Source organism: Lissotriton helveticus, chromosome 3_1, assembly GCF_964261635.1.
Source record: "Lissotriton helveticus chromosome 3_1, aLisHel1.1, whole genome shotgun sequence".
Classification (NCBI taxonomy): domain Eukaryota; kingdom Metazoa; phylum Chordata; class Amphibia; order Caudata; family Salamandridae; genus Lissotriton; species Lissotriton helveticus.
Window position 1 is genome coordinate 1,813,549,326 of NC_136061.1, and position 25,282 is coordinate 1,813,574,607.

The following is a 25,282-nucleotide window of genomic DNA, read 5'->3' on the forward strand; positions in this document are numbered from 1 at the left end:
TGGACACCTTGCTGCCCTTGATCCATCCTTCCAGGGCCCGGCTATAAAAGTTCACGTACTCCACCCACGTGGTACCGGGGATCTTTTTGCAGTCTCTGAACCTCTGTCGGTACATCTCGGGGGTGAGGCCATACCGGGTGAGCAGGGCGTCCTTCATGTGGTCATAGGAGGACATCACGTCCTCGGCCAGCTCGAGCAGGGTGTCTCTTCCTTCGCTGACAAATCTCCCCCATAAGCCGGCACCCCAATCTTTTCGCGGGATGCGGTGCACGGTCATGGCCACTTCATACGCCTTAAACCATTGCTGGATATCGTCATTCTTGTAGTATTCCTTGACGATATCCTTGGGAATGTGGACCTTCGGGTCGGCAGGAGGTGGAGGGTCCCGGGTTATCGCGGCGCCAGCCTCTTCGATCTTGGCCTTGATTTCTAGTTCTTTGAGGCCACGCTCGTGTTCGTACGTGAGCTTTTTTTCTTCCAATTCCCTTTGCCTCCGCCTCTCGTCCAGATCTCCTTCTAATCGTAGTTGCTCAATGGCCATTTTCTTTTCTGCTAATTGAAGTTCTCCATCCAGCCGGAGTCGGGCGAGCTCGAGTTCATGGAGCTGACTCCTCTCTCGCTCCCGGGCGTCTTCGTGGGAGAGGCCCGGTTCTTTGTTGGCGGTTCTTTCTTCCACTGGGGCTATGACCGTACTCAGGGGTACTTCTAGGATAATGTCATCGTTAGTCTGGGGTGGGGTCGCTCCGGTCTCCACCCACGTTTGCAGCGCGTCTTTGAAATCGCCTTTTGTGCTTAGTCCGGTGGTAGCGATACCCAGGGCTTTGCAGAATTGTTTGAGTTCTTTATGGGTGTACTCCTCTAATCGTTCCTTCTGGAATTCTGTGGTCGTTCCGGCTTCCTTAGTAGTCATAGTGGTTGTGGGTCTCTGTTAGTAGTGGCGAGTTACTCGCTGTACGATTTGCGCGTGCTCGGATCCCACCGCTGCCACCAATGTTGGAAAGGCGATCCCAGGGGAGACAGAAGATGTCTGACTGTCCGCCCCGAGACCCACCTCTCTATGGAATAGGCCGAGCGCCGTAGGGAGGCCTCCTTGGCGAGGCTCCTCTCCTACAATCGTAACAGCTGAGCAATCACACTACTACAGATGGACACCACACGAAGGAATATTCACAAGTATCTTTATATAATAAAATGAAGGCACGTTCTTGGCCGGTTAGCAGGCAGGGATCGAGGGATCCGTAAAGTCTTGGTTTCGGGAGTAAGGGGGTAGCGGGACAGTCTTGGCACCAACTGGTGCGTGGATAGTTCACGGGGTCAGGCCGCGACAGCGTCAGCAGGGCCTTGGTATAGTTCAGCGTGGATTAGGCCGCGACAGCGTCAGCAGGGCCTCGAAGATGGTTCAGTTCGGTTAGGCCGCGACAGCGTCAGCAGGGCCTCGGAGATGGCTCAGCTCGGTCAGGCCGCGACAGCGTCAGCAGGGCCTCGAAGATGGTTCAGTTTGGTCAGGCCGCGACAGCGTCAGCAGGGCCTCGAAGATGGTTCAGTTCGGTCAGGCCGCGACAGCGTCAGCAGGGCCTCGGAGATGGTTCAGCTCGGTCAGGCCGCGACAGCGTCAGCAGGGCCTCGAAGATGGTTCAGTTCGGTCAGGCCGCGACAGCGTCAGCAGGGCCTCGGAGATGGTTCAGCTCGGTCAGGCCGCGACAGCGTCAGCAGGGCCTCGAAGATGGTTCAGTTTGGTCAGGCCGCGACAGCGTCAGCAGGGCCTCGAAGGTTCCAGGGCATGAGTTTGGATCAGGATCAGCCGCGACAAGGTCAGCAGGGCTTCGACTCCAAGATACAACTGGAGTCCTACTCCAGGGCTGGCCCAGATATAGGACTGGAGTCCTTTGATGTCCGGACCCTCGTGCCTGGGGGTCAGAGGGGCCGGGATGAAGGTGTCCAGACACCCAGCAGGGGGGTGGAGCCAGCGCCCAGGGAGGCTGGAGGGCGATCGATACCAGGCGTCCGGGAACGGCTGGAGGCCCATCGAAACTCCCCTCCTCCGGGATCCGTCAAGTGGCCACTCTACCACCTGGGAGTATCTTGGTGCCTCGAGGTCGGGGCTTCGCTGGGGCCGGGGCCAGGGATGGCTGCCGCCACGTGCTCAGGACGTGATGGGCCCAAGATGGAGTCGGGCCGGAAAGGGTGGCCTGGCATGGTCGCCAGACCGGCAGTGTTGGCGAGCAGGGTCTGCCTGGGTCCCAGAGGGGAGAGCCGTGGGTTGCCAGGGGGGCTGCTCTCGTCGATGGTTCGTGTTCAGGGGGGTTGACGGCGGGTCGACGGAAGCCGATGCCGTCCTGGGCCCGCCATGCGGGAGGGGTAGGACCACGCCACGAGGCCGGGTCCAACAATAGCCATTTGCAGGTGCGCAGAAATAAAACTCAATAATTGATTGTCCAGTCTCTACTTTGCTTTATAAAAGTAAGAGTACATTTATTAAACACACACACTACTCAATAATATGCATCAATTTACAAATATACATAAGCTGTTGGAATTACTTTGTGACATTGCATAACATCTTCACCCCTCCCGCAGGGGGGTGGGGTCTAGTACCCCCACTCCCATGTATGCACATCATCTTGCCCCCAATGCAGTTAGTTGAACATAACCTAGAGCGAGGGCCCTGCGCACTGGCGCCATCCCAGTGGCGACCCACCCCAATATCTCAACCAGCATTTAAAATAGGTAACCCTGCCTTGGTGACACACAACCCTGACTGAGCATTTCCTAATGACCATGAAGTATACACCTCTACATTTTTATTTCTTTATTTAGTGTTGTATAGAGCGCCAACTTGAGCCGTTAGTGTATCAGAGGGCTTTACAGGAGTCCTAGAGTTATACAAAAGGCTAAGCATCACATAGTATTCACACAGTGCTGGAAATATGATGGATAGAGGACACGTATGTACAATTTATATTTACAATACACAAAACACGGCACCAGGTATCTTGGGAGAAAACTAGGCAGTCAGGGGGGAGGCCAAAGCCGGACATTAAACAGGGTCTCAGTGTGGTTGATGGCAGAAGTTAAACAAGGAATTTACCCATAAGGAAGGTTTTGGCTTCCTTCTTGAAGTGTGCCAGAGAAGGGATTCTTCTAACGGTGGGTGGGAGAGAGTTCCATATTCTTGGTGCTGCCCCGGAGAAGGCTCGATTATATGTTTTTTTCCCCGAAAACGTGCAGATTGGAGGAGGAGGCCCCTAGCGGACCAGGTGATTCTGCTTCCTCCAGATATCACAAGTTTCTGTGCAAGATATGCCGGGGAGTTTGCGTATAGCGCGTTGTGTGTGATGCATGCCAGTTACAGCTGTATTTTGGCCTCAAGAAGAAACCAGTGCAGAGCTTTCAGTTGTGGAGACATGTGGTTGAACGTCCTTGTGCGGGTAACTAGTCTGGCGGCTGCGTTGAGGCAGGCTATCTTTAAGGGCTAGCAGGATGGGTTCTTCACGTAAGCGCAGCAGCAAGAATACATGTTTAAACATCACTTTCGAAGCCGGGGAGCTCACGGTGCTCCCCGGCTTCGATGGGGCCAGGAGTTGGGAGCCCGGGCCCCACTCAGCATTCCTGGGGGGCGCGACGGTGCTCCCCTTCCTCCGGTTTCGGGGGGGGGCCAGGGTAGGCACCTGGCACCCCACAGGGGCATTTTTCACGGGTAGCGCAACTGCGCTCCCTGACTTTTCTTCTTTGGGGGGCAGCCCCGGGACTTGACCCACCCCGGGGGCACATTCAAGACCAGCGGTGAAGCCCCACGTGCTTCGTCGTCGGTATTCTTGGAGTACTCATCACATTTGTGGATCATTAGAATGCATTGCAAATACAGGCCCTAAAGGCATCACAGATGAAATCACAGGATTACGCTTACACAGCCCAACACCCAGCAGGAATGTCTGGCAACATAACCCCACTTTGCTTATGACATCCCCTTACACAGGTACTTCACATTACACATGTGACCTTCAGTCCCTCTGAAAGAAATAACATTAGTTAATGCACTACGGGTGCAATGACACCTCTTCACCTCCAGAAGAAACCCTTCTCCAGACATCCCCAACTCAGCCCTTCACTCCTTGATGGACTTCTCAACCCTCCTCCAGCTGTAGAACAAAAGTTCCAGCCCAAGAGGAGTTAAAATGGTGGCTGAGCCCTTGAGGATTTATATTTGTTCCATGAGACTTAGGGAGGGACTTCCATTTTCGTGGCTGGGGGAAACTGCGCTTCTCCAGCAGCTCCCCCTGCCCCTGGACATTCACTTGGTGGTGACCTCATTCTCCTGGGGCCATCAGAAACAGAGAAACAGCATTTTTTCCCCTTGCAGGCCGGTTCAGGCCCGCAAGGCATTATGGGTGCTTTTGCATATCAGAATAGCGGCTCTCCCGTTCTGCCGGGGAGAGCAGCACAACCTGCATTTCTTTGCGGGGCCCCAGTCCCACCGGGCCCTCCCGCCTTGCCATGCTCGTTGGGGGGCCCGGTCCCACCCGGACCCCCAGGTGAGTGCTACAGCGCGGGGAGCCCTCCTCCGGCTGTTCATTCCGATCTTCGGGGCCCGGTCTCCCCCGGGCCCCTGGCGCCTCCGCTGTGCCCTTTCTGGGTCCCAGTCCCACTCGGGACCCCGTCTGGCTTTCATGGTGGCGAGCCCCCCAGGGAGCCCACCCCCGGTGACTCTCGCCGGCTCCCTGCCTAGGCAGCACCCTTGCGTGCTGCCGTGGGAGCCGGCACTCGTCTTCTGGTCTGTCCGCTCCTGCGGGCAGACCCGGAGGTTCCCGCCAGTCCACACTTCAGGGCCCGGAGATGGGGTCCCGAGCCACCTCCTCCCTCTTCACAGGGGGGGGGGGGGGCGTGACGGCACCCCCCGACTTAATTCTTCAGGCCGGGGCCAGGGTGGGCTCCTGGTACCCCCGGGCGCCAATGGGACCCGGAGTTGGGGTCGAGGGCCCCTGAATACTTCACGGGGAGCGGGATGCCGCTCCCCGGCTTGAATTCGTTCACGAAGGGGGGACGTGCGACGGCATGCCCCCCTCCTCCACGGCACCATTCTTTTCACGGGGAGCTTGCGGTGCTCCCTGGCTTCGAAGGGCCAGGAGTTGGGATCCCGGGCCCCACTCAGCATTCCTGGGGGGCGCGACGGCGCTCCCCTGCCTTCGGTTTCGGCGGGGGCCAGGGTGGGCTCCTGGCACCCCATGGGGGCATTTTTCATGGGGAGCGCAACTGCGCTCCCTGACTTTTCTTTTTTGGGGGCAGCCCCGGGACTTGACGCACCCCGGGGGCTCATTCAAGACCGGCGGTGCTTCGTTGTCGGTCTTCTTGGAGTTTAAAGGTCCCCTACCTTCTGGGGGGCATATCTCATCCCCCAGGGTACCGATCTGTGCCATTTTTGCCTCCTCTTGCTCCTGGTGATGCTCCCCAGCCACTGGGAGCACTCTCCTTCGCCCTCTGAGTCTCTGAGAGGGGGGATTCAGCAGGGAGCTGTCTTCACTGGCTTCCTGCGCCAGCCTTTCGCCTGGCTCTCCTCTTGGACCTCTCTTCTCCCTGCGCAGAGGCCCATGTTTCTGCGCACTGGTCCTGGACTCTTCTCCTGGCGATGTTCAGGATCCTGGGGGCAGTCAGGGGGTTCCTCCTGCCAACTGCCCATTGCGCCAGGCTCCTGCACCTTCTGTCTCAGCAGATCACACCCCAGAGAGAGTGTCTCTTCCTGTGCAAGCACTTTTAAAAAGTTGAGTAGGGGGCTGGCAGGAAGTCTCTGTTTGTCCTATCAAACAGCGACACATCACTTCACTGCCCCTGCTCCCTCCTTCCTGCCCAGCCTTTGGGTTTGTTCAAAATGGCGTTGTCCAGGGTCTCTTGCCACATGGTCTCTGAAAAAGCCCCTTCCCCCCTCGCTGCCTTTCCTCCTTGGTGCAGCCTGGTGTCTGGCACCCAGTGATAGCTGCTGATGTATGAGCCTGTAGCACCACCCATCTTCTCTATGTGGAGAGGAGGCCTTAGCTTGTGGAAGAAAGGTTATCAATCCATCCTGCTGAGGTCAGCCCTCAGCCAGGCCTTGGTTATGGCTGACTCAGAGAAATGTGTAATTTCTGGATGACCCAAAAGCAGAACAAATATGACTTTGGACTCCTCAGAATACTCCTTCTCAAATCCGTTACAGTGGACTTAAGTGCATGTCTGGATCTGTAGGCCTTATGAAAGTTACTCTAGCCCATGGGCTCCACACCCCATAGGGGAATAATAAAGTGAAAAACAGTAAAACACACTGACTTTCCCTGGCATGTTTCTTCCCATTGTATAAAGCCTATTCCATGTCACCTCCCAGTTCTGCATAAGTCCTGCCACACCATTCACTTTGTAGCTGCTCCTGGACTGCACACGCTAGGAATCTCCCCTGCGCAGCCCTTACACGTGTGCACACGCATGTACACCTGTGTCTGCATGTAACCAGCCCGGTGTCCCTTGCTCCAGCTGCTGCGTGGTGGCCTGGTCAAGCCAGGGAGACACCAGTAAAATCCCCATGCAGTCTCTTTCATTATGAGTTTACTGTGGGTGAGTCCCAACTTATGAGATTCCCCCACAGTAAAAGCTCAACAATTAGGTGCTCCAAAAGCGAAAAATCCTGGCGGCCCATAGTGTCAGAACCACCTTCTAACAGTAGGCCTAGGTGGTAGACTGGACTTTATGTTGGCGATTTCTATATTGCAATTTAAGACAAATTTATTTTGTCTGCAAGTTCTGTCCAACTCAAAAGTACTCAGTTTATTAGGACCCGTAGAATGAAGAACTGACATGGCCCCACCAATCTAAAAGCTGTTACTACAGGCTGCCACAGATCTCTGCACTCTCTTCAGCAAGTGCTTAAATGTCAGAGCTACCCTAGGCTATCTTAAAGGGGCCACACAGTGAATGATGTCACAATTGCTTACAAAGCCATAGCAGGCTGTAATCAAACAAAGGAACATTCTGGAATGGCTATTGTTAGTGACTGTAAGCGATGCAGGCTGGGTAAAAACCTTGGGGTGATTATTGACACCAAATTGTCCTTCGAAGGACAAATGAACTATATCATCTTCTCAGGTTTTTTCATCATGTTGCCTTATATTCCTTCATGCCTGCAGAAGAGAGTAGTTACAATTCTCAGTTACAAACATTACAAAATGCTGCTGCTCGGTTACTATTGGGCACTCCGTAACATAAATCAGCTTCCCAAGCATTGATCCAATTACACTTGCTCCCTGTGGATAAACACATTCAGTTTAAGTCTCTCTGCATTGCCTTCAGGGCTCTACAATCTGTCGGCCCTGACTACTTGATACAGCGTTTTCAATGCTATGTGCCGGCTCGTCCCTTACACTCATTCACAAGCGTCAATCTTGTGGTCCCCAGATTTAAAAAAGCGAACTGGGTAGGTAGAAGCTTCATTGTGCGCACTTCAAGGCTATGGAACACTCTTCCTATAGAACTTAAACTCGGGACAGATCTGCTAGATTTCAGGAAACTTCTGAAAATCTGGCTCTTCAATAAATAACTTGGGTTTTTCTGGATCTTCCTAGCCTAGTATCTGCTCAGCGCCTAGATACACCTGGGTAATTTGTTGCGCTTTATACATTTTATTTTCATTTTCATTTCAAGGGGAACGGTTATTTTTCTAAATGGCCTCTTTAAGGCCTGGGATCCGTAATCTGACTGAAAATATAAAAACAGATTGACAATGTCCCTCAGGAAGACACATACCCATCTAAATAAGCCTGGAGACTCTTAGCAACAGAAAATTGCAATTCGGTTGGGCACAGGGGGTCCTTGATGGCCTATTTGCCCCCAAAAAAGCATGTTGGGGAAACAAGACGAGTCATTGGGCCCAGGTTGTTCTGAATATCATTGAAATGGATACTGTTTTTAAAACATTTAGTTTTTTACAATTTTGGATGTGTAATCCTGTTTACCAATTATAAAATCAGGACTACAAGTCACTGAATGCAAAGGAAAAACCTTGACTGCTCCGGCGATGCACGGATCTGGGAAATATGAATCTCTGGGGTGAGGGGCACCGTCAGAGCGCCTTGTCAGTACTGGAACAGCAGAGAGGGTACAGCTGCACTGACAGAGCAGGCTGGGTGCCTCAGTACTGTAACAGCCACAGGGTGGTGCACTGCCTCTGATGTGGCTTTGTTAAGGGGGAGGGGTGAGAAGGCTACAAGGTGCCAGTGAGAGATAGGGAGGGCTCACATTCCAGACTGGAAGAGTGAAGGAGTTTCTGGTTGGCTCCATCCATATGAAGTTGTCGGATTAGTGCCAATATCGGCCCCACTGACCAGCCCTCCCGCAGCAACATACATGTAGCATAGATAACCAGACAAGACAACTTTTTGGGTGAAGAAACTTGCTGCAGGTTTATTAGCATACAAATATGCCAACAAGGTGGGTTATCTTACAGGTGATCCATAGGCAAGCCGCCCCTCGCGGCCTACCACCTGATGGGCCAAACTTGCATCGTGGCCTTAGTTAATCGGTGCTTACCGGTTGTGGTGAGGGGATAGCCACTCCCACTTCCGGTTAACCATCGGTCCACCCTCTTGCTCACGGCCCACCCTACGAGGGGCGGAGCGTTCAAGCGACCCCCGGTTGTACAGGTTTCCAACCGCCCGTAGGATAGACGGGGCACCGTCGCACCCCAGGGTCCACCGCACAGACTTCCTGGGGATATTAGGCCTCAGCACCCTTTGTGCTCCTGAAGAAGGTACCCCTGAGTACCTTTCCGCCTCTGGATTGCCCTGTAACTCTGCCTGCAACACAAATAAATATATTAGAACATATATCCCCCCCCCACCCTGAAAGCGCCGGGTAAGCGGTAGGGAGGGAAACGGCGTCAGGGTGAGGGGACAAAGAGGCCGCCAGGTGGGCGGGGGATGCATTTATACTTCTCCCCGCCCCCGCCCCGGCCGGAAGTGACGAGCGGGACTCTACCGGGGTCTCGGAACTCTAGGCTGCTCCTTGTGCCATCCTGTGGCACTAAGGTGTCCGCCCTCTTATGAGGGTTCCCTGCGGGGACGAGTCGGTCAGCCCGCAGACACCACAGGCACTGATGAGGCTAAACCCCCTTGGCTTTTTGAGGCAGATCTCACCACACATGTGCAACACTGGGAAAGCGCAGCTGTGTGCGGTGTGCCGCAGGGGTTCGGGCTGCACGTGCGGCTAGTTCTGATGGCTGTATCTCTATCATCTGGGTGCTTAGGGTGCTCAGAAATATAAAGGTTTTCTCCTCCAAGCTTGATGAACATTTTCTTCAAGCCTCCATGCACAAGATTCCCAATGTTCAAGACGCCTGCTACGTTTAGCTTGCGAAACATTTCTACACTTGTAGGTTTGGTGTGCAAAGAATTCTCAGCATAAGGTCAGATTTAATTTTTTTAATGTCTAACCTAAATAGCACTTTATTTTAACATGGCTGCTTTGGGGGTCAACCAAGATCCAGTGGAACCAAACATAGCTGAGCGGGTTGATGCACCCGCTATAGAGACCAAGCCTGCGAGTTCTATGATTCGTCGCTGTCTCTGTTGGGTGCTGTACCCCACTACACAAATTGGAAACCCCTCCTATTCTGCCACTTCCACACTCACTCTGCTCTTTGGTCCGAAACAAAAGAAAATACTGGTGAAACCTGCAGAGCACATTTCCAAGTCACGGTAAGGCGCTCAGCCTTCCAGCACACAGAGATTGATAACACGAGTATAACTGACCCGCCTTTTCAATTCAGAGTCGCTGATAATTGTCTGCCATTTAGTTGGACCATTACTACACCTGCAGTTTACAGTGCCAAGGCGTCCTATATCTGTGACAGCAAGCGCCTCAGAAAAACAAGCACGTTTCAAGAATATTTGCATGTTACAGCGTGAGATCTAAATACAGTTGTTATCACTCACAAGGTGGTGATGGGGGAGGGAGGGGCAGCAGCTTGTAAAGACTTACCTCCAGCCCGGGGTCCAGGCCGTCTGCAGGAACTGAGCTGCAGGAGGAATGGTGCTTCAAGAACTCAGCCTCACAAACCCATCTGCATAAACCGGGCTCTGCCGGCAGGAGCAGCGTCCACAGCCACTTCTGTCATTCGGGCCCACCGGCAGAAACCTACAATACAGGTCTTTGGGGCTGAAGTGGGCACAAGGATGGGGCTGGAGGGAGTGCAGATGGGCACAAGACACCTCACATTTCTGCTCTACAGGGTGATAACTGGCAAAAACTACGGAAGAAAACTGCCAGCTGCAGCCGGATAAAATCGTACATTCATGGCATTATTTTAAAAACTATTTGTTAGAAGAACGCATGCGCTGGAGGGACCTCTGGCACCATATTTCGTTATAGCCTCATTCACAGATCAAGTTGCATAGCCCAGCATCAGTTGCAAAGGCAACGGTAACGGGGCACATACACATACTCCAGGCCATGCACATGGGGTATGGGCAATGACTTCATGCAGCTGCGAACCCATGACTCATGAGTCACAACAACCACTGGGCCTTAAGGGGAGTCACATGACCTGCTCCGCCCCACCCAAGGTCTTATATAAATTGGATGTGTGGATGCACTCCCGATACAAGCAACGCAAAAGAGATGCGGAGCAGGCGAAAACAAACATAATTGAATTTAGTGCCCAGTCCCCTGCTTCCCTTATTAGCCAGATGGGAGGGGGTGAAGAGAGGCCATCACATGCTGTACTGTATGATGGTCAACCAAAATGCTTTCTGAGTGAAATCGGTGGAAAGTGAGCTAAACGGGACTTTTATAGAAATTTACCAATAAGAAGGCAGCATTTCTGAATGCCACAAATAGTAACCAATGGCAATTAGTGGGTTTGCCAAACCCCACAGAAGAGATATAACAGGTCAATCGAAGCTCAACCTAACAAGAGGGGGCAATAAGAAGTGATTAATGCCCCATCTCGTTAGGTCAAGCTTCGATCTTGGGAATGGTTGGCTATTGTCCACAATGGATTCCAAACTTTTCACTGACAGCTAAGCCATTTCAAAGGTTTGCAAACAAGGATGTGTCGGATCCAATCCTTTGGAATGATGAATGCATGCTCTCTTTTAATGAACTGCGAGAAAGTCTTTGTCGAGCTACAACATTGGGGATGCTCGACTTCAACAAAAGCTTTACTCTGTTTTGCAGTGAGTGCGAAAGCTGTACACTGTCAGTGCTGACACAAATGCATGGTACTGCGCGTAGACCGGTTGCATATTTGTCGGCTGCCTTAGATCCTGTAGCCGCTGCTTTACCTGGATGTCTTAAAGATGTTGCTGCAACATCTGTGAATCTGGAACAGTGTGAAAGCATTCTGATGGGACAAAGAATGAACAAGTTATTTGGGTGGCTGAAAATGTGACTTTGGTGAGATGCAGAAGTTTGAACAATGCTACTCTGATGCCTTTGCCTGGAAATGGAATTGTAATTGATGAAGCAGATCATGAATGTTTGGATGTGACTGACTTATGCACTAAACCACGTCCGGATATCCTGGACGTTCCCTGGCCGAAATCAGATAATGTGCAGTTTGTGGATCGATCATGCTTGCTGCCAGACACCAGAGGAAACTTCAGAGCAGCACCTGCCTTCTGCATTGTTGTGGATGTGGTGGAAGCTTCCTGGTTGCAGGGAGTGTATTCCGCACAGGTGGCTGAATTGATTGCTTTGAGGAGAGGTTGCAGCATTACTGATCAATTGAGAGTTACCATTTTCACTGACAGTCAGTACAGCTTTGAAGTTGTACATGTCGCGGCATGGGTTTATGACCTCTGTGGGTTCGCTCATTAGGGAAACGGGGAAAGCGTGAGGAAACTACTGCTGTCATTAGAACTGCCTGCCCAAAATTGCTGTGGTCAAGTGTTCTGCCCATTGACAGGGAAATGATTATGTCACAGTCAGCAACCGCTATGCAGATGAGACTGCGCACCATTGCGCTCCTAATTCGTACATCTTCAATAGAGATCCCCTGAGAGAAAAGACTGATGTCAAGGAATGTAGGCTGATGTTGTCAACATTAGCCTTGGGAGGAAGTAAAAACATTACAAGATGAGGTACCAGATGTGGAAAAAAAGGTTGGATCAGAGCAGGGTGTACTCAGAGGCAAGAAGATGAGTTCTGGATATACACAGATGGGAAAAAAGTATTACCGGATAGTTTGCTGTCCCCCATAGCACGTCACTATCATGGTCCTGCACATGTTGGGAGAGATGCCATGTTGGGTCTTTTTTGTCAAACATGGTTAAATCTAAGATTTAGAACAATTGCAGAAGTTTGGTGTCAAAGGTGCATGGTGTGTCAACAACAAAATGTGGGAAAGAAAACATTGGTTACAAGGAGTCATGTAGGAAGATCTGGAGGACCCTTTAATGGGATGCAACTCAATTTCATCGAGATGCCTCCCTGCAATGGTCTAAAAAACATCTTGCAATCATATGTATATTTTCCCGTTGGGTTGAGGCATACTCAACTAGACAAAATGACAGCTTAACTGTGGCAAAGTTACTCCTTCAAAAACTCATTCCGTGTTTTGGATTTCCATCTTCTTTGGAATCAGATAGAGGGACTCATTTTAATAATGATGTCCTGGAGATGTTATGTGCTGCATTACAGATTGAACAGAAACTACATTGTGTTTACCGACCAGCAGCATCTGGCGTTGTTGAACAGGTGAATGGAACACTGAAGTCTGGGTTGGCAAAGGTGTGTGCTTCAATGTCTTTAACATGGCCTGATGCCTTGCCTCTTGTGCTGATGAGTTTGAGAAGTACCTGTGAGACGGTGCCGCGGGCCCCCCTACATGGAAGCCGCCCTCCCACACCCGTACCTCCTTCCTTTCCGCCAGGACTGCAACCCCGCGAACACTTCCCCCTGTCGGAAACGGGGCTCGGAGCAGCAGCCATAACCAACGGACCCCCGCCCTTCTCTCTCTTACAGGAACCAACCAGAGCAGTGAGTCCGGAGGAAGTACATCCCTCTGACCCCGGAAGTCCCGCCCCCGTGGCAGCGCCAGAACAGGGAAAAGCCGAGACCCGGGAGCAGAACGCCGTCGGAGCATCGTGGCAGGACACTCAGACTGGAGCGGAAGAAGGAGAGCAGGCGTACGACGAAGACGTGTGGACCGAAGAGTGGTGGAGTCCTCAGGAGGTGGCTGAAGAGCGGCCGTGACTCACTGGAGAGTTGCGGCGGACCGCGTGAATACCTTACGAATTCCTTTTCACTGCTCGCTAGGAGCTCGCTGTGTAGTCCCTGTATATATCCCCCATCTCTGTAGAACCACGTTCCCTGCACTGTACCATACCTGTAAAGCACCCTCACAGCGTAACCAACCGTCCCCCACACGACCAGATTCGACACCCTTTCTGTCTACCGCCCTGTTTTCCTTCATCCCGATACCTCCCTTTCCTCACTGTCTCTTTCCCCCCCTCTCAATGCCCGGGTGACGGTGATCGTTATATTGTACCTTGAAGCGCAGGATAGTACTAACGGTCCCTTGTTTTCTTCTCTTACTGCCCTCCGTGGATCCTCCCCTATACCAGAGCCGTCGTCGAACATCCTGAAGACCTGGACCCGAACCTAAGACCTGGAGCGGACCTCATCCCCTGGAACCTTTGTTTCTGTTATGACATTCCTTCCTGTCTTCTGTACAATAAACTAACAGCATAGCCCACTATATACGACCTCCTTGCCTGCTTTTCCGGCCTGCCGCACACCCACCATCACATCTGGTGTCAGAAGTGGGATCAGCTGGAAGCATGGAGGCCGTAGTGAAAAAGATGGCGGAATCCCAGGAACAGTTCGGAAAACTAATGGAGCAGTTCCTGAAGACCTCTGAAGACGACAGGGGACAGCTACACGACGTTCTTAAGGGTCAGGGGGTAGCCCACGAACAAACAATGGGAAAACTAACCGACGCCCTGGGACAACAAAGGCCTATGACCTCTCTCCCTTTCGTGGTCCTGCAGAAGTACGTGCCGGGGGAAGACCCGGACTACTTCGTCACCAACTTTGAAAGACTAGCCCAAGCAGCCAATTGGCCGGTGGACTGATAGGGCCAATACTTGGGACCCCTGTTAACCGGCGACTTGCAGGCCGCCTATCAACAGGCCAACATACAGGGCAACACACCGTATGCGGACATAAAACAGTGCATATTGGAACGTCTTGGCATTGACGATGATACTTATAGGGTAAAGCTGAGACAAGCGAAAGAGAGACCCCAAGAGAATCCAAGGGCCCTCTCTTTTCGGATCAGGGATCTCGCAAATAGATGGCTCCGACCCGAGGCCTCCACAAAGGAAAACATCCTTGAGAAGATATATCTCGAACAATTCCTGAATTCCCTACACCCGGCCACCCAGCGCTGGGTAAGACAACACTCCCGCCTCACCTTGGACACAGCCAACGAGATTGCTTGTGCCTTTAGCCGTGCTCAGGAACTCCAGCGGGGCAAGGAGGAGCATCCACACAGCCCCCACAATGCGACGGCCACCCGTCCACCCCGACCACTACAGCCCCGACGACCAGAACCTTCTCCCCTTTTTCCCTCACCGGTCATGTTCCGGCCCCCTAACCCCGGACCCCAGTGTTATTCGTGTGGAGGATTCGGACACATCGCCCGTGTGTGCCCACAGAAGGAGGAGCCGATGGAGATCGGCCTCGTGAGGAACTATGTCTGTACCACTCCGGGGACTGCAACTCCCCCGTTCCACTGCCCTGTGTCTATCGATGGACAACGAGTCATGGCCCTTGCCGACACCGGTTGCCATCAGAGTGTTCTCAGACCACAAGACCTAGCTCACCCGGTTGGTAACCCTACGGGGGTAGTAGCCATCCAATGTGTCCATGGGGACACCAAACGTTACCCCACTAACCAGGTGCGTGTACAGCATCACAAGGACCCCGGAACATGCCTCACAGTAGGTCTCGTGCCGGCTCTCCCAGAGCAAGCCATTTTAGGGAGCGACTACCCAGGACTACCTACACTCCTCCAGGACACCACCGACTCCCTGGCCCAGTGGTGGAAGGAGGCTCCTTATCCTCAGGGACAGACTTCCCTGGATACGGTTCCTAAACCACACAAACCCAAAAGCCAGAAGAGAAAAGAAAAAAAAGGCTACACCAGCGCTTATCCCGCACTTACGGAATACCACCCCTGGCAGACGGACAGGGAGTTCAGGGCTGCACAACAAGAGGATCCCCTCCTACAGGAAGCATGGGGAAGGGCCCTAGATAACGAGGATCCCTTGCAAGTAGGTCCCTACTTCTACAAGAAAAACGGGTTACTATACCGAAAAGGGGGGGCACAACAGAACCCACAGTTAATAATCCCCTGTCCTTTCCAAGACAAAGTCCTCTTCCTCGCTCACAGCCACCTTTTAGGGGGTCATTTCGGGGATGAGAAAACCCGTCAGGTGGTCCTAAAGAAGTTCTATTGGCCTGGTGTACACCAGAGGATTAAAACCTACTGCCGTGAATGCGTGATCTGTCAGAAAAACAGCCGTCATAGACCTCCCAGAGTGCCATTACAACCCCTCCCCCTCATTGACATCCCGTTCAGTAGAATAGGGATGGACATCATAGGACCCCTCTTGCCCTCACGCAGTGGGTGTCGCTATGCGTTAGTCATAGTCGACTATGCCACTCGCTTTCCGGAGGCCATACTGCTACGTCAACCCACTACACAGACCATAGCCAAGGCCCTTATCTCTGTATTTTCCCGGGTAGGGTTTCCCTGGGAAATCCTGACCGATCAGGGCACCCCTTTCGTTTCTGCTCTCATGAAACAAGTCTGTTCCCAATTAGGGATAAAACAAATCAGAACGTCTGCCTATCATCCGCAAACGGACGGATTAGTAGAGCGCTATAATGCCACGTTAAAACAGACCCTAAAGAAGCTCTTGGGACTAGAAGCAAAACGGTGGGAAGACATGCTGCCCCTGGCCCTATTCGCCATCCGCTGCAAGACACAGAGCAGCACAGGTTATTCCCCGTATGAGTTGCTGTACGGGCGCCCCCCTCGTACCCTGCTAGACATGGCACAGGAGGCCTGGGAAGCAGAGCCGGATCGCACGCGTCCGCTCCCAGAATACCTGGAAAACCTGAAGACCCACCTGTCAGTGATTCGGGACATAGTCAGGCAGAACCTAGGGAGCGCCCAGGACAGCCAAAAGAGACAGTATGACAAGGGCACTCGAACCCGTGTCTTTGCTGTCGGAGATCTGGTCCTCCTCATGATGCCCTCGTCCGACCAGAAGCTCCTGGGACAATGGCAAGGACCCTACACCATCCGACGGCAGGTGACCCCGGTTACCTACGAGGTAGAGTTGGACCCCATTCGGGGTACGTCCCAGATTTACCACGTGAACCTGCTTAAAAAATGGGAAGGACCCCGTCCGGTCCTGTCCGGATCCAGCATCCCACTTCCTTTCCCTTTTGACCCCTGTCTTGACCCAGAGCTGAACCCTGTACAAGCCCGGGAACTTCGGGAAGCCCTATGTTCGGTGAAAGGGGTCTTCTCCTCTTCTCCTGGTCAAACCACTATCACTGAACATGCAATAGAAACAGAGCCAGGGAAAGTTGTCCGCTTGAGACCCTACAAAGTCCCCGAGGCCCGTCGGACTGTTATACGACAGGAGATAGAAGAGATGCAAAAGATGGGAATTATAGAGCCCTCAGTAAGTGACTGGAATTCCCCTATCGTCCGTGTGCCAAAACCCGACGGGTCTGTCAGGTTCTGCATTGACTTTCGGGAGGTCAATAAGGTATCCAGCTTTGACACCTATCCCTTGCCCCGGGTGGACGAGATGATTGAGAGGATTGGAAAGGCAAAATACATTTCCACCCTGGATCTCTGCAAAGGGTATTGGCAGATACCCCTCAGGGAACAAGACAAAAAGAAAACCGCCTTTTCCACCCCTGAGGGGTTGCACCAGTTTATAGTCATGCCCTTTGGGCTTCATGGCGCCCCGCCACTTTTCAGCGTGCTATGAACCACGTCTTACGGCCCCACTCACAGTACGCCGGAGCCTATTTAGATGACATCATCATCTTTAGTGATAGCTGGGCCCAACACTTGACACATCTTTTCAGTGTTGTCTCTTCCCTAGGCTCCTTTGGGTTTGCCATCAACCCCGCCAAAACCACCCTGGCAGCGAAGACAGTCAAATACCTGGGCTATCTCCTGGGGGATGGCCTGATAAGACCCCAAGAAAGTAAAACAGCGGCCATCCAATCCCTTCCCTTCCCTCACACAAAACGGACCTTCGAGCCTTTTTAGGGCTTCTAGGGTATTATCGGCGGTTTGTGCCCAATTTCTCACAGATAGCAGCAGCCCTCACAGATCTACTGAAGAAAACAAACCGATCCGATGAGATGCTAAGAGACCCCACTCCCGAAGTGTGGCAGGCTTTCACGGACTTAAAAAACGCCCTGACCTCAAGTCCTGTCCTGGTGAGCCCTGACTACTCGCTGCCCTTTATACTGCAAACGTATGCTTCCGATCAAGGGTTAGGGGCAGTGTTGTCATAAAAAGATGCCATGGGGAACGAAAAACCCATACTCTATGTGAGCCGCAAACTGTTCCACAGAGAAAGACATTACGCTGTAGTGGAAAAGGAAGCCCTGGCAATAAAGTGGCCAGTTGAAAGCCTGCGATACTACCTAGAAGGCAGAGACTTTGTCCTCTACACCGATCATGCCCCCTTGGAGTGGATGGCCCGGAACAAAGGTCAGAACGACCGGGTCCTCCGCTGGTTCCTGTCCCTGCAGCCCTTCCATTTCGAGACAAAACACCGTAAAGGGTCGGACCAGGGCAATGCCGATTTCCTTTCCCGCTACCCTCATTCTCCATCCCGTACAAGAAGGACAGCTAGGGGAAGGGGATGTGAGACGGTGCCGCGGGCCCCCCTACATGGAAGCCACCCTCCCACACCCGTACCTCCTTCCTTTCCGCCAGGACTGCAACCCCGCGAACCTGATTCGGGTCGGGGACAATCGATATTTGCCCGGCGGTATTGCCTCTGTGACCCTCTAGTTATTTAATCAATGAAGAGGCAGGCGCTGGAGACTGGAAAGCAGGAAACAAGGTTTTTATTTTCTCCGGAGGAGAACACAACGAAACGGACAGAAGGTATCGTTCTGAGGTGCTCTACATTCATTTCTGAGGCCTGGCCTCTTATACACTGGTTTATGACTTTATTGTAGATTACACATTCATGTTAAAGCTTTGATGTATGGAAAAGACATTCCCGGAAATCCCCTTTGGGCCCGTTCCCACACACATTTACAGTTGAAGTCCCCACCCTAATCATAATAGGTGATGAGTATCACGCAGCTGGATGTTCCGCCGATTCACGGAATGTGGGGGGGTTTGATCGGATCTCATGGAGTGGGGGCTTTGATCAACCCGGGGATCCTTTGATAGGGGAAGCTTTCTATTGTACGGGGAGGGGCAAGGAATGGTATCGGCAGAGCTGGGTGTCGGCCTGGGAACGGGGAAGACAAAACGGGCACACAGGGAAAAAGGGGGTTTGCATCTAAGGGCCGGAGATCATGAAAGGGAAGCAGGGAGGTGTCGCGCTGGGAACAGGATGAGGGCCTGGGGCAGAGCAGCGCCGAAGAGGGGTTTATGACTCAAGGCAGGTGCAAGCAGGGGGGTGGTCAGCGTGCGGGCTTAGTGAAGGCAAAGGGCTATGTCAGGGGCCAGCGGCATGCAAAAAGGGTTCGTTCTGATCGGGGCATCTAAAAAAATGGCGGGCGCGCACGACAAAAGTGTGGCGTCAGGGGAAGAGGCAAGATGGCGCAGATAATGTTCACCAAAACGTACTAATTTTCAACAGTCCTCCCTTTAACATATTCAAGACATCTTGCTGGTTCATTTTCTACTCGGTTCTATTGTGGTGGGCATGAGAAAGAAAACGGTAGGAACCCTAGAGGAAAAGAGTTGTAAACAATACATTTTAACGTTTCTAGTTTTTAGGAGGTGGGCCTATTTGATAAACTTTGATCAATTTGTTTAGCAGGAAAGTCATAGGAATGCAATACAAAAACGATTCTGTAGCGAGAGCAGCAAGCATATTTCATACTGGCAGGTTATTACATATATATCAGGTTCGGATTGGAGCATGGTCAATATAATGGCGGCTGGGAGAGAAATGAGGTCTAGCAGAAACGGCGATTGGGGATGTCAAATGTTCGAAGTTTAACGAGTTCTCATCATTCTTTGTTGCCTTTCGTTGGCGCTGTTGAGCACCGGCGGTGGAGCTACAAGTCCAGCTCTGTTCTAAGTTCTGCGTTGCAGGGCACGACCCTTTCCTTGCGTTTCTGGTCGGAAAGGTCCTTTTCGCCCTGTGTCCTTTGAAGTGATTGTCAGAAAGTTCAGATGGAAGAAGAGTGTACGAAACAGTCCATAGGGTAGGTCAGAGGAAAAGGGGGATGGAGCAAGGCCAAATTAGGAACAAAACTAGGGAAACGAGAGACTTCAAATAGGCGGGCGTGTGACCGAATTCAGAGAGCGGGGACTTGTCGACAGACACTGGACATCGAGCAGGGGCATCAGGTCGACCCTTTCTTCTCATGTTGTCGAAAACAGTGCCTCGTCCTGCAGCTCTTTTCTGTCGTGGTCTCGCCTTGGCTAATGTCGCAGGTGTTCCTTAGTCTGTAGTCAGGCCTCGTGCTCCCACATCCGGTCCTTCTCTCCTCCAACAGCAGTACCCTTAAACAAGTTTGAAAAGACAGTCTTTAGAGAATTTGCAGATGAAGATAATCAAAAAGTCTATTTCTCTCCCAGCTCCAGGCAAAGAATGAAAAATGCCCGTTATATTAGTGTTCACAACTGGCATATGAATGACCGGTGACGGGCTTGTTGGATTTACTATGACTTTCCTTTACAATTATTTATTACAGTTACGACAGTTCATCTGATGGTGACCCACCTTCGTGAGACGAACCTGGCAAAGATATGTCGTTCTCTAGAGTTTTACATTTACAAAGGGTACTGTGAGTCGTCAACATGGTACTACACAGGTATTTTGCTGAGAGACGAACATGGCTAAACATTTCCTTTCTATCGATGCATCCTGCCTTTCAACTACTACGGGGTTCATTTCGATGATTTCTTTACCTTGGACTAGTCTGTTAACCTTGTAAAACATCACTCTGGATCCTACGTAACCTTTTACAGCCCGATTACTTAATTAGGAAGGACAGGGGTTTTATGGGGAACAACCAGGGACATAGGAAACTTGTGGTAAGGGCATAAATCGACCCATCTCTCACAACCGGAAATGAGGGGTAGTTTCATAATTCCAGTTTTTGGGCGGCCGATACAGGGGAGGTAACAGGGGTGATCATTTTTTTTTTTTCGGTTTGGGTATTGCGACAATTCGGGGAGGGGAGGGTCGCGTATTCTGAGGTCCTTGTTTTGTACCATAGGAGCCGTTGACAGGTAGTTCCCTTATTTCGGGTCAGATTAGGGAACCTCTGTCGTCTTACCTGTCCTTTCCCTTACGGCCCAACCTCGGTTCATTGACTTCTAGCGGAAAAGGAGAGGTAATGACGCGGCTTCAGGGTGATTGTATTAAAGACAAGTTTTTGTGCAAATACTGACGGTATTTGAGGCCAATTAGGTGGTGTGCTAGGGGTGGCAGTCTGCCAATTTCGGGGCTAATCACTCGGAAGAGTGGGAGTGCAAAAATAGAGGGAGAGAGAGAGAGAGAGAGAGAGAGAGAGAGAGAGAGAGAGAGAGAGAGAGAGAGAGAGAGAGAGAGAGAGAGAGAGAGAGAGAGAGAGAGAGTGCAACGGCAGGCTAAATAGTACACGTGCAACAGAGAGGGTGGCAGTGTATTCAAGAAAGGCTATTTAGTGCATTACACAGTAAAGGGCATTCACGGGTCTGCGTTAGAATCTTGTAATCATGCAGTTTGAGCATTAGACAGGGTAGAGGGGACGTGCCTTGAGAAAAAGGAAAGAAGAAAGGAGGTACCATTTTGTCGCACTTCTCGCATTCTCGGTCCTTCGACCAGTTGGGTCGACGCCTCAGTCACACACACACATTCCCTCATAGTTTCGCATCATACGTGACATGGGTTCATTCGTCCGGTCTGGTTTAAGGGTGATCACTTTTTATCAGGTTGCGCTAATTTTTCGGGTTTGTTCGATACGTGAGTAGTTTGCAGGCGCGCTTAGACACCACCTTGCGGCGCTAGTCAGCTTCGTGTATTAGACATGGCAAGGCTTCAGATCTTCGCCACACCTCGGCTGTAATCTCTGATGTAACCTGCAGAGGGAGGGAAAAAGGGGGGGTGGGGGAGACAGCATTCGCGCATATTCAAATACATGGATTCATAAGTCCTTTACTTACCTCTTACTCGTCTTTCCTCCTCGGGGCAGGGTCCCCGGGGATATGGTTTCTGGAGTCGAGGGGGGGTAGTGTGTCCATATAGGTCGTGTGCGGGGAAACGTAAAAAGGAAACCAGAGGTGCTTAGTGCGAGGTATCTAGTCAAAGGATGTATCTCACTATCGGGATCCTTAAACCTCTTTCAACGCTGTGGCGTTCTAAGGTTCTTCGGTTCTTGGGTCAGCTCCGTTCCCTGATACTTTGGAACGTTGTACTTTATCACATTTACATTATTTCATTTCACCCTCCTTTTACATTCCCTCATTTACACCGTTCGTTTTACCCATCCTTGGGAGTCAAGGTCTTCCTCTACGCGAGAGTTCATGAGTCAGTCGCGTACTTTGAAGGCGGAGTGTCGTGTCGTCGATCCGATCCGTCCTCCAGGGCTGGGCAACCATCTTCTTTTAACCTTAAAGAGAGAGCAGAGTAGGGTGCACAGAAAAGAACTTTCCCACCGATCCCACATTTTTTAAAATAACGCATGCAATACCCGTCCATAGTTTCAAAAACTTTATTTTGCAAAATCATTTCAGCATGAGGATTATGAGGGTGCGGTCGTATTTGGCCGGTCGTGGCAATGGCTAAAGTGCGTACAGTGGGGGGTGTCGTTTGCAGCAATAAAAACATCGGAAAGTTTTACTCATTCATTTGTAAGAGACTAAAACGTCTATTAATTGGCTGGGGGTTCGGGGGCATTTATTTTCATAATTTAGAAGCATAATCATAATAGTGGTAATCAGATTTCCTATATGCATACCGTACGTGTGCGTCGTAAATGAGGTTTACATCAGTTATAAAAATATAATATATTGTACATTTGTAATCAACATTTGTAACGGGGATCCTTTCATACTGTTCGTCGAGTGAGTTCTCCTTGTCTTTTCTAGCCAAGTGTACAAAGGATCATATAAAATCTCAGAACATCAAGTTTATATTAGTGCGAAGGAACACCACGAGGTGTTCGTAAGTTCCGACTGATACCAGCGCCATTTTGGGCGGGGCCGGCTCAGTCCGGAAGCAGCATCAGGGGGAAATGTTTCCCATTACTGGCAGTTTGGACCAGAGTCCTTTTCGGCAGTTCTAGAATTCATGCTAACAGAAGGAGTGGTAATGTCATGTTTGTTTCGTTGGCGACCAAGGCAGTCGTCCCTTACCGGAAGCCTGCAGAGGCCGAAGGTTCCGCCGGGGACCTTTGTAGGATTTTCAAGGCTGCGGAGATGCTGTCGGAGATGGGGGCTCGTGCTCCAGGGGGCAAATGTTCGAGTTATATTGCTGGTCAAAGTTACTCTAGTGGCCGGGGCCCGCCTTCCAGCGGACCCAGACGCCATTTTGAGGCCCTACAGGGGCCACTCTCGTCGAGTTTTGCAAGAGTGGGAGAGATCCTTCGGAGTGAAAGGAAGAGGTCCCTGTTGTGTGAAAGCGGGACGTTCAGCTGGGGTGCAGCTGTGATGCCCCCACCTGGGGGGGCGAGGGAGACTCGTCCGCATCGTCTCCTTCTCCCGGTGCACTCCATGCCGCTCCTTTTCATCGCCCCGCATGAAGGTCTCTCCACATCCGGTGTTCCCCAAGTCCTGTGCTCAGTGCTGTGGGAGTATGGCCACCTGTGGCGCGCATTCGGCGCGGCACGAGTATCAGTGCAGTCATTGCAGGTTTGGTGTTCCGAAAATATGGCCACCATTGCACGTTCGGTGCTGCGCAAGTACTGGGGTGCCACCATGGTGTGTTCGGTGCTGTGGAAGTATTGGCACCATCGCCTGACTGGGGGTGTTCGGCGTCGGGCCGGGGGCTGGGAGACCTCCTATCGGTGGAGGTGGGAGAGGCTCGTCCGCGTCGCCTCTCCCTCCCAGCCCAACTTGGACAAATTGTGGTGGAGGTACGTGCAGGACATCCCGCCGTCCAGAGCTGCTGCGGCTGTTACGGAAGAGAAAAGGAAAAAAGGTGCCTCGTTCTCCTCTGGACATGTGGCGGGACTACTTAAGTCTATCCAGGCCCGTTGCGGCTGGCTGAGGAGACATGTGGCGGGACTACCTACAACTGCCCGGGCTGCTGGCTCCTGCCTCTCCTCCGGCTCCCCCATACGTTAAGATTTCCTGACCAAGAGTTGGCGACCGGGCCCGCCTTATATGGGTTGCCGTTGGTTGGGCGTAGCCGTAACCCTGCCCTACTTTGGAAGGTTCCAGAATGAGGGGGGGGGGGCGAATGTTCTGTTTGACTTTCATTTTCTACAGTTTACCGTTATTATTCCTTGTTTGTTGTGTTAAATTAAAAGTTCAAGTTCATTAATGGTCTACGGATTTTGTTTTACCATTTCTTTCTTTTCAGGTTGTTTTTATGCTAAGTTTCTGCTAACAGAGGTTGAGTAACACGGAAACACGTGTAGAGGGATGACGCAGATTTGTACATTACATACACACAAACTCAGACGGGGGGACAGTACAAGTACGACATACAAAGACCCAAGACGAATATAAAACAGTTATTGGTCATAATTATCTCTTTCCGTCTGTGAATTTGAAACGAGGCTGGGTTCCCGTCTTGACGTTGCCCGACCTAGGAGAACTTGAGCATGCCGCTGAAATTGTCCTGGCGAAATCTGTGCCATCGGGCATAATCAAACGTGGTGGTTCTGTCTGGTCTGTCTATGTAAGTCGGGTTCTTCTTTGTCTCGCGCTTCTTCTTGTACTGCCGGTCTGTCGTTCCTGTCGGCCCTTTGCCTTTACTCACGCTCAGTAGAGTCGGGCATTGGGCTTTCCAGTGTCCGACATACCTACAAAAAGCGCATTGGGCTGGCCCTAAGTCTGGTCGTCTTTTGCATAGTGTCGGGGGAAAAGTTGTGGGTAGCGATGTCCTGGGGTTGTCCTGTCGGTATATTTCTCTATTTGGTTTGTCCTCGTCTTTTCTCTGTCGTTGCATAGCCTCTCTGCGCCACATACCGAGACTGTCGAGCATAATTGGCGTTGTCTTATTATTTCGAAGGGCTATTTCTAACGTTTCTATTTTATCAAGGTCAAAGGATCCTGCCAGTGGCCACTGTTTGTCTTGACTCTCTTCGGTATACCTGTGCCACAATTTATTATAGGCTATGGTGACTAATCCATAGTTTATGAACATGTCCTTATTAGGGGTGCCTTCTAGTGGAGCTATATGGTCCACCTCTAATAAACGGTCCGGGCTAAACAGGCTATTAATCAGTGGGGAGAAGACAGACATGACGGCTCGTAACGAGGGACTAAAAAGTCAGCACTGCCTATCTTATCACTAGGTGCAAAGACCGGACAGAATATTTCTATTCAACGTTGTTTGCAGGCAGTGAACACCTCATGGATCAAAAATAATAAAAAGACCAATAAATAACAATGGGGAGAATGAGTAGGTCCGCAAAGATCTGCGTTACCTACCCTTTTCACTATCTGCAAAAAGGGTGGTCTCTTCCCTGTTTGCAGACAGGGAATCTCCAGGAAACAATAGTTTTGCGAACAACAGTTCAGTTTCAAGTAATTATTGAGTGGGGGAGAAAAAATAAGCACGGCTGCTGCCCTACCTATCCTCCACTGCTTGCAAAGAGAGAGCCCGTTGTTTCTCCGTTTGTAGACAGTGAATCTCCAAATAAATAAAAAGAGCAATACTAGTATTTTTAAACAATCAAACAATCAAGCAATTATTTCGTAACTTGTCGTGATTACACGACCTTACCCGGACCATGTGGACAGTTTCTTGTCTTCCGAATCCAGCGCCCGATCGTCCTCTTTTTCTCGTATTTCTCACGGCACTCCTGATGGTCCCCAGTCAGGACCGTAGATCACTCGAGAGAGGTCTGTTCGGAACTAGTGAAGTTCGGA